Source organism: Mauremys reevesii, linkage group 3 (genome assembly GCF_016161935.1).
Source record: "Mauremys reevesii isolate NIE-2019 linkage group 3, ASM1616193v1, whole genome shotgun sequence".
Classification (NCBI taxonomy): Eukaryota; Metazoa; Chordata; order Testudines; family Geoemydidae; genus Mauremys; species Mauremys reevesii.
The window spans coordinates 177,344,362-177,357,359 of record NC_052625.1 but is presented as its reverse complement, the minus strand read 5'-3'; the positions used below and the strand labels follow the sequence as shown (position 1 = coordinate 177,357,359).

General features: G+C 44.2%; 1 long non-coding RNA gene across 2 annotated transcripts; it reads left to right on the top strand.

Moving 5' to 3' along the window:
* Positions 1-1,372: 1,372 nt before the first annotated feature.
* Positions 1,373-6,368, top strand: LOC120401955. Of its 2 annotated transcripts, none has more exons than XR_005596865.1 (3): positions 1,373-1,388; positions 3,420-3,574; positions 3,886-6,368. It is a non-coding gene; the product is annotated as an uncharacterized LOC120401955 (long non-coding RNA). The 2 variants fall into 2 exon arrangements; XR_005596864.1 differs by lacking the exon at positions 1,373-1,388 and adding an exon at positions 1,864-1,989.
* Positions 6,369-12,998: the final 6,630 nt, after the last annotated feature.

Genomic DNA, 12,998 nt, shown 5'->3' with positions numbered 1-12,998 from the left:
TGGGGATAAAGGCGACAGTTAGAGCCTTGCTGCTTGGCCTCTCTTTCCCCTTTTCCCCCACCCCAATCCCCCACTGGGAGGTAGCCTGGGCTTGGGCTCTCCTTCCCCCCCTTTGTTCTCAGTTCTCTCATTTGGAGATGGCAGGGCTCTGGCTGTCAACCCCAAGGTGCAGCAGCAGTGCAGAAATAAGGGTGGCAATGGTGCGCTAAGTGTGATGTGATAAGTGATCTTGACAAATATCACTTTTCACATTGCTACCCTTACTTCTGTGCTGCAGCTGCTGGTGGTGGTGGTGGTGGTGACGCTGCCTTCAGAGTTGGGCACCCAGCCAGCAGTTGCTGCTCTCCAATCTTTCTTCAGAGCTGGGAGGCGGTATATGTACTTGAGTGTGGGGGCGGGGGCGGGCATGTAAATAACTACAGACACAAAGGGGGGGGAGGGTGAATCAAGTTTGAGAACCACTGCCTGATACAAATATTCACCTGCAGGTTCACACAGGTGCTTTGTTATCTGCCCAGCCGCTGACCTACTAACATACCAATTCCCCAAAGTCAAGGATATTTATAACACAAACATGAAAATCTTTTGAGTCCATGACTCTTGTGACAGTGGTGACAAATATACAACCTTACTGATAGTAAAAGAGGACCTTGGGAGCAGCTTTTATCATTTACATGCTGTAGTGTTGCAAAAGAATGTAATAGGGAAAATGTATCAAAATAAATTAGGCTGGAAGATTCTTTCCCCCCTATTGTAATGCATCTTTCCTCATTTATGTCCAGGGAGAATGTGTTTGCCTCCTATGCTTAGGCTTAGTTGTCACTCATTTACGGCTTGATCGTGCAGTGTATTGACTCAATGGGAGTTGAGGGCACTTAGCACCTTGCAGGATCAAGCCAATTGAAGATGGCTTTAAAAAGTGACTCATTTGCACCAGACCCTGTCTTGCCATGTTACTGCCCACCTGGGAATAACCCTTGGTCTTAGTGAAGGTGGACTGATAAATCATGTGCATTGATTTCCCAACAGCAGTAACTTCACTGGCACAATAAAAAAATATTTCCTGTCAGAACAGACATCAAATCTTCCAGTGAAATAATGGGTTCAAACAGTGCAGACATTGCATTTTTGACAATCTCAGGGAGGATTTCCTATAGGAACATAAAGTATCCTGGTGGAAGCAAAACTCTCAAACGAGGCCTTTATTACCTTGTGAAACTTCTTCTGAAATACAGAAAATTCCTGAAGCATCAAAATGAAAAGAGGAATTCAATTAAGTTAAAGGTAACTAAGACCAGATGCATTTGTTACAGGAGGCAATATCCTAGACTGAACCCCCCAACAACCTGGTATGTTGTTCCAAATGGTATCCTGGGAAGTTGTCTAAGGTTAACTAACGTTACTAAGGGTAACTTTTAATTTGAAAGGAATATGAGGCACTTATTTTGGCCCTTGGTCTCTGCTGTAGTCAAACCCAACAGCAAAACCAAGCTTTCCCATAAAGATATATTAGATGAAACTCAAACTACCAAATGAGACCTTTATACTTCCACCTGCACATTATGGCTCTAATAAACACGTTATCAGCTCATGAAAATGATGGTAAACAGGTGACTGGAGGATTTGATAAGTCAGCAGCAAAGATTAACAGTTTTTTCTCAGGGAAAAACTGTGAGAGAGTCACTTATTTAAAACAATTGCAGCATGTGAATTTACTGCACTTAAATCATTATTGGCAATTAGTATGTGTCAGAAAGGTTGCAGCTGGCTCCAATTACAGGTGGAGCTTTTAGAACTTGAACTTAATTGTATGTGAGATAGTAGGAGGCTGGGCAATGCATGCTAAGATGAGGAAACACCATTCAGAAAGGAGAACAAGATTGTGTGATCTGGATCTTGGATTTTTTTTCTTTGGCTTTAGTCCTCCTCCTTGAGGAAAAACTCATGGTAGTGGAAGGCTTCTGGGACCTCAGCAGGGTTCATCTTGTGGTATTTCCTTCTTGTTCTGCTCTTCTCTAAGAGGGAGGGGCTTCTAACTTTGTGTCAAGGAGAGGGTGTGTGGCCTGGAAACCCTGTGCAATTTATCTAACCTTCTGTCTGTTTTAGGTTTCTCTATAGTGCCAAACCTTGGACTGTGGAGTTGTAGCATAGACACCAATCCCCTCTCTTCTGGTCCTGGCATCTCCTCAGGAGCTGTGTTGTCACTCGATAACTCCTGTGCTCTATCTTCTCTGTTCTAGGGGTTCAGAGGATGTGGAGGAAAGCTTTTAATATTTCCATGTAGGTGCTCATTAGTGTATGCTGCTTACTGACATGTCTCCCAACTGACAGAGCCCCAGCCGTTCTGTGTGCCTGCACTAGGCTTGTGTATCTTCAGTGGGAGGAGGGAAAGAGCAGCAGAGATGCTGCTTTCTTTTGCCTTCCCTCCCTGTCCATTGTTTCCAATTTCTTCCCCATTCCACTGGCTTTAGCTCCTCTATACTAGTGCCAGTGGAAAGGAGCAGTGTATCATTGTATTTTAAAATACTCCAGCTGAGCTCATTTATAAACTGTGGGGTGACTTTCTATTTGCATCCCCACGTTCATTAGCTAGCAAATAAAGCCTGCATGGAGAGAAGGCAAGTGTTCTGCAGTAAGTTTGTACTGAGGTTTATGCCTGTGGTACAAGTGTCCTCTATATTGCTCATGTACCTTTGTTTGTGCAACAGGACATCTACTGTGAAACTCATTAAAGTTGCTCCACTCTCATGCTTTCCTGACATAGCAAGTACTAGGTGCTGGGTATTAACAGGGAAATAATTCTGTGTTTTGAAAAACTAAACTGTCTCTTTATTAAGAGAACTGTTTAAAGAGGTGCTGCAATGCAGCTAGCATTCTAGCCATCTGCACAAAGACTGACTTCCTGGTGCCTCCTCCAAGCTCTTCTCTCCTGCATGTTTTGCTCCTTACTTCAAGTTCCAGGCATGTTGCTACAGGTGGGATTATGAGTTTAAAACCCTAGCAAGGTCTTCTCTCTCTCATCCTCTGTAGTTTCAGAAAGTGAGAGTGAGCAAAACAAATGACCAGGAGAGGGAGAATCTGTGAATCCCAACCTAATGCTATTCTTTCGAAGTCAGAGGTGGAGTGCCATCAGAAATATTGATTGCTACGTGTGTTTAGTTAAGGGTGTTATTTGGAACTAGGGTTTTTCAAATCAGAGTCTTATATCAGACCTTCACAACCAGGAGACCATGTTGTACCTCTTAAGTATAGTTGTTTATCAGATACATATCTTATCTTAGAACCAAGTGTATGCCTTTTCCATAGGAATGCCACATTAGGAAACTGGTAGTCTATGACCACTGGTTTAAATGCAGACCAGTTTTAGCTCACTGTTACCTTGTGCTCCTCTGCCTGTCTGTATCTTGCCTTATATTTAGATTGAAACCCTGCCACAAGGAACTTACAATACATTGTGGGCCTATGATTGGCGCTCATAGAAGACACCCATCAAGCTTTGCATAATTCTGTTTTGTTACTGTCAATTATTGACCTCAGAAATGCTGACTGATGAAACTGGAAGCCATAGAAAAATGTAAACATATTAAATCAATAAATCCCACATCCTGTAAATCTTCCTTCTTCTGCACTACGGTTTTGGATCTCAATTGGAGGCTTTGTCACCTATCTTTGAAGTCCAGCACTGCACACTTGGTTTTTGGAAGATTCTGTGGTATGCAATAAAATTACAGCGATGAGAGTGTTTTAGATCTGTATTTGCATGCCATGTTAGCAGCTATGTCCCAAATATTTCCCCCTCCATATATGTAGTTCTTTTTTTAACAGCAGTTGTATTAACTATTACTATTGGTGATTTTAATCCATATATTTAACTACTTTAACCAGGGTCTGATCTTCTACCTTACCACTATGCATGGATGGGAGTTACATTTAGTGCATCTGAATGAGGAGCAGAGAAGTTGAGGAGCAGTGGCTCTGAGGTATGCTTGCCTTTTCCACAATCCCATTGAAGTGCCTCTGAAGGTACACCACAGACTAGGCTGCTGCTGATCAGACTATCTACTCTGACCAGAGAAGATAATGAGCAGGTGGCAACTGTCAAATACTTGGGAAGTGACCTAGACATTGCTGGAAGATGCTCAAAAGATGTGGATGCTTGTGTTGCAGCTGCCTCTGCCACATTCCAGGGCCTTCCGCAGCTTTGTGGAGACATCGGGACATCACACTTTCTATGTATCTGCGGATTCTCAGAACTACGGTTATACCAATTCTATTGTACAGCAGTGAAATATAGGCACCAAGGAAGGCTGAAGAGCGGCAGATTGACATTTTTGATGCTCGTTATCGTCAGCTGCTCCATATTAGGTGGCAGGAAAAGATGAGCAATAAGGATATTCATAGCCAAACTCACCAAGTATCCCCATCGGCACTGGTTTGCTTTTGGCAACTTTCTGGGTATGGGCATATTGCTAGGATGACAGACAACTGAATTACAAAGTGTATTTTCAAAAGAATGCCACTACAGGCTTAGTGATCACCAACAGCTTCCATGGTGCAATAAAATCACCAATGATGGCCATAGACTGACCATCCAGCTAGATCATCTTAAGGAGCTAGCTAGAGATCAATCAAAGTAGTGCTCAATCTGCAAGGAGGCCACTCCCTTTGGGATCAGCCTTGATGCTAATGGGGTCACTAGGGCATGTAGGGCAATGCTGCTGTCCATAGTACTGTTCCCTCACAAACTCAACTGTGACTTCCCTGAGAGAACCGTCGCCACATGCTGTGAAAAACCCTTTTTCGGAGGGTGGTGATAGTTACAGTACTGCCAACCCCAAGTATTCAAATGAGTGAGGTCGCAACAAATCATAAGAGTGGTTTAAAATCATATGATTTCATAAAGACCCGAAATGTATTTTATTTGCCTTCTGTTGTTGGAGTGCTTAGGGTTCATGTTTCCAAGCTTTCCCTCATAACTATAAGGGCTAGAAATTTAGTTTTTAAAATAAAAGCTGAGATGCTCACCTAATTATCTGATTGAAGCTGCTGGGGCTATAAGAAAAGCACCAAATAGCATGAGAGTTGGCAATGCTGTAGTTAGTGGCAACTGGCATGAGGAATGTATGGAAGTGCATAGAATGAGGGAGCTAGAGGGCTGTAGGGCTGTGCTTAGGTAATGGGCCTCTGTGGATGGGGCTCTCTCTCTCTGTGGGAGGTTCAAGATCCATATAGAATTCAGAAGACTTGTGTACTTATAAGGCTGATTACCTGGCCTGCTCAGGAGGGGACAAACCCCACCTGGGGCAATTCAGAAGAAACTGTGAAGTACACCTTGTAGAGTTTCTGATTGGATTTCTCCACAGAAAGGAAATATGACCTTCTTAGTGTCTTCTGGAAGGAAATACAGCCTTGCATATGAGAGAGAGTTTAATGTTCTCTCATCTGCAGAGGTCCAGCAATCTGTTTTACTCTCTCACAACTTATCTGTCCACTAACTTTCAGCACTGCAGTATGGTGGCCTTACAGGGATACATCCTTACAGTCCTAAGTAAGGAAATCCTGCCTTATTCCTTTAGTATCACATTCTTTCTTAATGTTGTTTTCCTTGAGTTCCTATGTTTACATCAATTGAGGTAGTCTCATAGCATTACATGGTCATATGGATACAATGTGGCCTAGTCGTTAGAGCGGGTGACCGAAAATCAGTATTTTATTCTGGGTTTTAGTTTCAGTTCTGTGACTTTCAGTGTCCCAGGGTTAAGGCTACAATTCTGTCACTGAAATTTTTAGTAAAAGTCACGGACAGGTCACGGGCAATAAACAAAAATTCATGGAGGCCTGCGACCTGTCTCTGACTTTTACTAAAAATACCCTGGGGGAGGGGAGGGTGGACAAACAAAGCACTCTTGGGGCTTGCAGCTGCTCTAGCCCCACCACCACTCCTGCGGCAGGGGCTGACTACTGCTGCTTCAGTCCCCGGGCCGGCCACTGATCAGCAGTTCTAGCAGCCAGCAATGGGGCCTTGGGAACAGCTGATCGTCCATTGCTGCTCTAGCAGCCCCAGGGCCTGACAGCTGCTGCAGCCCTGCCCAGAAGTAGTCATGGAGTTCCTGGAAAGTCACGGAATCTGTGACAGAATCATAGCCTCACCCATGGTACATCACTGAACCTCTACCCTTCTGTACAAGGGAATAATAGTATCAATACATAGAGCTGTCCCGAGGCTTAAATGATTAATGTATTTTAAATACTTAGAAATTCTCAAATGAAAAGTCTGCTCTAAATATATTTTATTATTATTACCTTCAATTTCATAACAATGGGCATAACAATGTACATCAGCAGTCAGACACCTCTTCTTTCTTCCATCAAGCCCGACTTTTGTATACCTTATGGAGGCAATATTGTCAACCTCAAGGAGTCATTAGACTGGCCTCAAAAGCGGGCAACTGGCTTAAAAAGGAGGAGGTCTCTACAAATAATGTATATTTTTAACCTTCTGCTTTTCAAGCCGTTATGATTTGGGTTTTCAAGCTTTTCTTTGTAACTTTGAGGGCTACAGATTACTTTATTTAAAAAATGAAAGAAGATTCTGACAAAGACATGATTACAGGAGCTAGGGCTTTAAGAAAACCAACCAAGATTCAAGACTTGTGATAAAATTGAGAGAGTTGGCAACACGTGAGGTCACCTCCTGTTTTTTTAATATATTTTTCACCCTCCCAAGCAGGAAGAGATTTATGTGTACAGAAACCTCCTTACTCCTAATGTTTATTTTTAACGTCCATCTTGTCTCCTTGTGCACTGAAGAGAGGTATTATAGCATATCCCTAATCACCAAGCTGATGTTTTTGAAGCCTTATGACATCTCTTCAAACTGCTTTTTCTAAAAATAGGCCTGGTGAAAAGATGGATTCTTATTTTCACAGGTTTCATACTCCCCTTTGTGGGAGGTTGTCTCTGTTTTGTTTTCCTTTCCCCACCTCTGCCCTTCCCTCCCCCCCCCAATATTTCCTTTACAATGTCTTCTCTGTATTTGGGCAACTATAGCTGGGCTACACTCTACTCCAAGAGTCCCATCGACAGATTTGTTTTAACAACCAATGCTTTTGTAGCACTTTTTTTTTTAAAACCCTCCTCTGGGAACAGCTGTCAGCCCACGTAACTAATATTTAAACAAGGGAATATATTAAGGTTTTACTTAACTCACTTTCACATGTTTTAGCAGATGATTATTATTTTTAGACCCTGTTGTGTTATGTAAGTCCTGCCACCAAAACAAACGAACATTGTGTCACCATGTCTCAGTTCTTTTCATATGACAGAAGCTGAGATAGTAGGTACAGCGCTACCTGCGCTATTGTTATAACTAGCTATATGTGTGTAATCTTGATGGATTCCATTTAAGGTGCTCTGTGCATAAATCTAGTCACACAAGAACAAGAGCTGTGGAAAAGGAATAGCATTAGGCGTATACTTTTCACATTCCTCCTCTTACAGCTTCCGGGCTGTCAAGATATGGCAATTCAAAGGAAGGTGATTTCAAGTAATGATTTAGATTTTTAAATGTTTCGTTGAAATGCGTTTCAAAGTCCTTCATCAAAAGTAGAAAGTACTTTTAAAAACTGATTCTGCTCTGAAAAGTGACTATAAAAATAGCATTATGGAGTTCCATATTTATTGTATCTAAAGGGTTTCCAGAGCAAATTTGGTTTTTAAGTTTACTAAAAGTGTATCTTTAAAAATTCTCTACCAGGCAAACTCAATTTGAGATTTATAGTCCTGACTGTGCTCCCTTTGAAATCAATGGCAAAACCTCTATTGAATTCACTGAGAGCAGTGCCTGACAGTTAAGTGGTGGTCTCTCTGACTGTGTCATTAAATCCCTCCTTTAGTTGCACAGGTATAACTAGGGAGAGAATTTGGTCCTGTAATTTAGTTATTTCTAGTAATGACTTCATGGTACATCAACCAGAATAAAATCCAGCTCACTCTTTCTTAGCACCATTGGCTTTACAAGGCTAACAAGAATATAAAGAAGTTAGGAATGGGTGACAGGGGATGGATCACTCAATTATTACCTGTTCTGTTCATTCCCTCTGAAGCACCTGACATTGGCCACTGTTGGAAGACAGGATATTGGGCTAGATGTTCCTTTGGTCTGACCCAGGATGGCCATTCTTAAGTTAACCATATAGGTCCAATTACTGGCCTCTTTCCCTTCCATTGCACTTCAGCACTACTCCATAAAGCCAGCATAACTGGCTACTGATATTCTGCCAGTGTAAGAAAAAGCCACAGGCAGTGAGGAGCCAGTATGGTAGTTCTATACCGCTCTTGCTACAACCTGAAGCACGCGAGGCATTCTGTGGCTGTCAAAACAGCTTTGGGAGGGGAGGGCTAGCAATTGGTCACAATTTAGAGCAACCTGCAGGTTGCTTTAAGTTGCACCAGGGGGTGAATCAGACCCAGGATCAAGATGGCCTAAAGCCATGTCTGATTTCCCCCCACCCCCTTTCCTAGTTCTGTATTGATCTCAGCTCAGCCAGACCAGAGGATCAGCATATGGACTGAAATTTTCAAACTTCAGTGCATAAAGTTGGGCAGATAACTTCATATTTTGGCATGTTAATTAAAAATCTGCCTGACTTTCAGAGTTGCTGAGTACCAACTACTGTGAATGTTCTGCACCATGGAACATCAGGCACCTCATTTTTAGATGACTAAATGTGGATTTAGGGGCCTACCTTCAGGTCCTAATTTAAAATTTTGGCTCAGCGAGCAGACCTGCTCAGGAAGACGGTGTCATTTTAAACTGGTCAGTTTTCAGAGAAGAACGGCATTTTTAACTTAATACAAAGAGAGAGAATTTCCTTTCCAATGACAGCGAGAGTAGGCAGGTCTGCAACTCTCTTGTAGCCTGTGGTTTACTTAACTATTTTTAATGTTCTGAAGTGTTTATCTATTGATAGGGCTAACAGGCTCCTTTGCTAACAATACACTGATGACAGCTGTATATCTCACTTCCTACAGAGGCAAGCAGTTTGCCATCGCTAAGATTGCACAATGCCTGCTAAGAGATCACTGCCTGGATGAAGAAGAGCTGACTCTAACTGATATTAGGAAAGACCAAATTTCAGGCTGGTAGAACAGGGAAAACACTCTGAAGAATTAGCTGGGACTCTGACCTCCTGTCCTCCTGAAAAGATCTGCTCTCTGTTTGTTAAAGGGTACAAAGCCTTGTAGTCCTGCTGGACTCATCACTAACCCTGTATGCCCAGGCAGCAACAGTAGCAAGAAATGCCTTTTTTCTCCGGTTAACTATTTTTGACTTTGCTTCTTCCTCTCAAGTGAAGGTTTGACCATAGTGATCCATGTAGTAGTCATCTTCAGACTGAATTATGGTAATCAGGGCAGAAGATGGAAACAATACAGAGAATGTGCCAGCCTGCATTCTAGTCAGATGAGCCACTATCACTGGTGCTCTAATCTCTCTTGGTTTCCAATCTGGCACAAATTTAAGACCTTGGTTCTGTTCTTTAAAGCCATCAGAATCCAGTTTATATCAGTGACTGCATCTCCATCCCTGATCCACTAAGATAGAATCATAGAACATTAGAGACCTCAGAAGGTCATTTAGTCCAACCCCCTGCTCAAAGCAGGACCAGCACCAACTATATCATCCCAGCCAGGGCTTTGTCAAGCCAGGCCTTAAAAACCTCTAAAGATGGAGATTCTACCACCTCCCTAGTAAAATAGTTTTTCCTAATATCCAACCTAGACCTCCCTCACTGCAACTTGAGCTCCTTGTTCTGTCATCTGCCACCACTGAGAACATCTTAGCTCCATCCTTTTTGGAACCACTCTTCAGGTAGTTGAAGGCTGCTATCAAATCCCCCCTCACTCTTCTCTTCTGCAGACTTAATAAGCCCAGTTCCCTCAGTCTGTCCTCACAAGTCATGTGACCCAGCCCCCTAATCATTTTGTTGCCTTCTGTTAGGATGTGGACAAATTGGAGAGAGTCTTTCTGTAGCGTGGGGCCCAAAACTGGATGCAGTACTCCAGATGTGGCTTCACCAGTGCTGAATAGAGGGGAATAATCAGTTCCCTCAGTCTGCTGGCAATGCTCCTACTAATGCAGCCCAATATGCCATTAGTCTTCTTGGCAACAAGGGCACACTGTTGACTCATATCCAGCTTATCATCCACTGTAATCCCCAGGTCCTTTTCTGCAGAACTGCTGCTTAGCTAGTCGGTCCCCAGCCTGTAGCACTGCATGGGATTCTTCCGTCCTAAGTGCAGGACTCTGCACTTGTCCTTATTGAACCTCATCAGATTTCTTTTGGTCCAATCTTCTAATTTGTCTAGGTCCCTCTGTATCCTATCCATGCCCTCCAGCATATTTACCTCTCCCCCCAGCTTAGTGTCATCCACGAACTTGCTGAGGGTGCAATCCATCGCATCATCCAGATCATTAATAAAGATGTTGAACAAAACCAGCCCCAGGACAGACCCCTGGGGCACTCCGCTAGATACCATCTGCCAATTAGACATCGAGCCATTGATCACAACCCATTGAGCCTGACGATCTAGCCAGCTTTCTATCCACCGTATCCATTCATCCAATCCATACTACTTTAACTTGCTGGCAAGAATACTGTGGGAGACCATATCAAAAGCTTTGCTAAAGTCAAGATATATCATGTCCACCGCTTTCTCCATATCCACAGAGCCAGTTATCAATCAGGTTGGTCAGGCATGACTTGCCCTTGGTGAATCCATGTTGACTGTTCCTGATCACCTTCCTCTCCTCCAAGTGCTTCAAAATGGATTCCTTGAGGACCTGATCCATGATTTTTCCAGGGACTGAGGTGAGGCTGACCAGTCTGTAGGTCCACGGATTCTCCTTTTTCCCTTTTTAAAAGATGGGCACTATATTTGCCTTTTTCCAATTGTCCAGGAACTCCCCTGATCGCCATGAGTTTTCAAAGATAATGGCCAATGGCTCTGCAGTCACATCAGCCAACTCCCTCAGCACCCTTGGATGCATTAGAATCGGATCCATGGGCTTATGCTTGTCCATCTTTTCTAAATAGTCCTTAACCTGTTCTTTCATCACTGAGGGCTACTCACCTCTTCCCCATACTGTGCTGCCCAGTGCAGCAGTCTGGGAGTTGACCTTGTCTGTGAAGACCGAGGCAAAAAAAGCATTGAGTATTCCAGCTTTTTCCACATCATCTGTCACTAGGTTGCCTCCCCCATTCAGTAAGGGTCCTGCACTTTCCCTGATCATCTTCTTGTTGCTAACATACCTGTGGAAACCCTTCTTGTTACCAGTGGTGAACTGAAGCTGGTTCCCACAGGTTCCCAAGAACCGGTTGCTAAAATTAGACCTCCGTGGAGAACCGGTTGTTAAAGGACCAGGGAGTGGGCAAAACTCCGGTCCGTGGGCCGGACCATCCTGTTGCTCCCAGGATTCCCAGCTGGGGAGGCTGAGGCTCCCCCGGCCCTTCCCCCTGCTTTCTCCCAGCTGCAGCGTGGCCAACCGCCGGCATCAGCTGGGCAGCTCAGCTGAGCTCTGGAGTTGTCTTGCTGCCGCTTTTTGAGAGGCCCGGCAAGGTGTGGGGGGGTCTTGCTGCAAGCTCCAGGGTTGGCCAGAGGGGAAGGGAGGGGGCCATTGGCCCGGGCCCTGCAGGGGCCCTTGGCCCCACGAGGATGTCTCCCCCAGGCCTCCCCCGCTTCCCTCACCCCGAAGAGCCGCAGCAGCTGGGCAGCTCAGCTGAACTCCTGAGTCATCCTGCTGCTTTGAGCTGCTGGCAGGATAAGTGGGGAGGGGGCTGCAAGTTCTAGAGTTGCTGGGGGGCAAGTGGGGCAATTTTCCCCAGGCCCTGCAGGGGCCCCCGGCCCCAGGGGTATGTCTCCCCCTCCCCTGGCCCCTCCCCCGCTCCCCCCCCCCCGCTTAAATCAAAACTTTTTATAGGGAACCAGTTGTTAAGATTTTGGCAGCTCATCACTGCTTGTTACCTTTCACATCCCTTGCTAGCTGCACCTCCAATTGTGCCTTGGCCTTCCTGATTACACCATTGCATGCACCCCGGTAGGACAGGACAGCTAACAGAGCTTAGATGAAGCATATAACAGCTGGAGCTAAAGCATTCATAGTGGTGATGTAGCACATAGACTGCCACAGACTTGTGACAAAATTTTATGACTCCTAGAACATGCTGCAAGGGACACTTTCCCCCTAAACTTCTCCACCATAACTGGAAGGATTAAGAAGGATATGGGCCTGGTTTTCAGAACGGCTGTCCAGGTACATCTCAACTGAAGCAATGGGAGCTGCTGTGCCCAGCACCTCTTAAAATCAGGCACAAACGTACCCCAAGTAAAGTAAAGCTTCCTGGAATCTGTGAAGAGCAGAGAAAATGATGACATTCATTCGGGACGTTGGTGTGCAGAAATAAATAGCCTGTGTAGTGCTTAGATACTACATTGATGGGTTCTGTGGAAAATTCTAGTATAGACAGGTTGGAAAGTTTCAGAACTTGGCATCTTTTTAGACCATGAGCCCAACTGAATGTAGAAGCCCAGGTTTTGTTCTTGGTCAGAAATAGTTATTTTCATCTTTGGAAAGTTCAAAAGTTGCCCTCTTTTCTTCCAGATGCACACTCTGCCACAGTGATCCTCTCCTTTGGCATCTTAGGCTGGGCTGCTGTGATGTGCTTTAGTCCTCCTTACCCTTGAAAAGTATTCATAGGTTGCAACTGAGGCAGAAAATAAAATCACAGCTGTTCAAAGAGACTTGCTCTGAGACCTGGTGATGCTAATGCTCCTTGATCAGCATGGGATGCCTACAGTCTAGACAGTTAAAGCTTTAACTAATATAGACCAGTGCATCTGAGGGCCTTTCTGTTAATCCACTACGGACAACTGAGGCTGTTGGTGCTGGCACTATTTATCATCCCTTGTTATAATCCAAACTTGGATCCATATCCAGA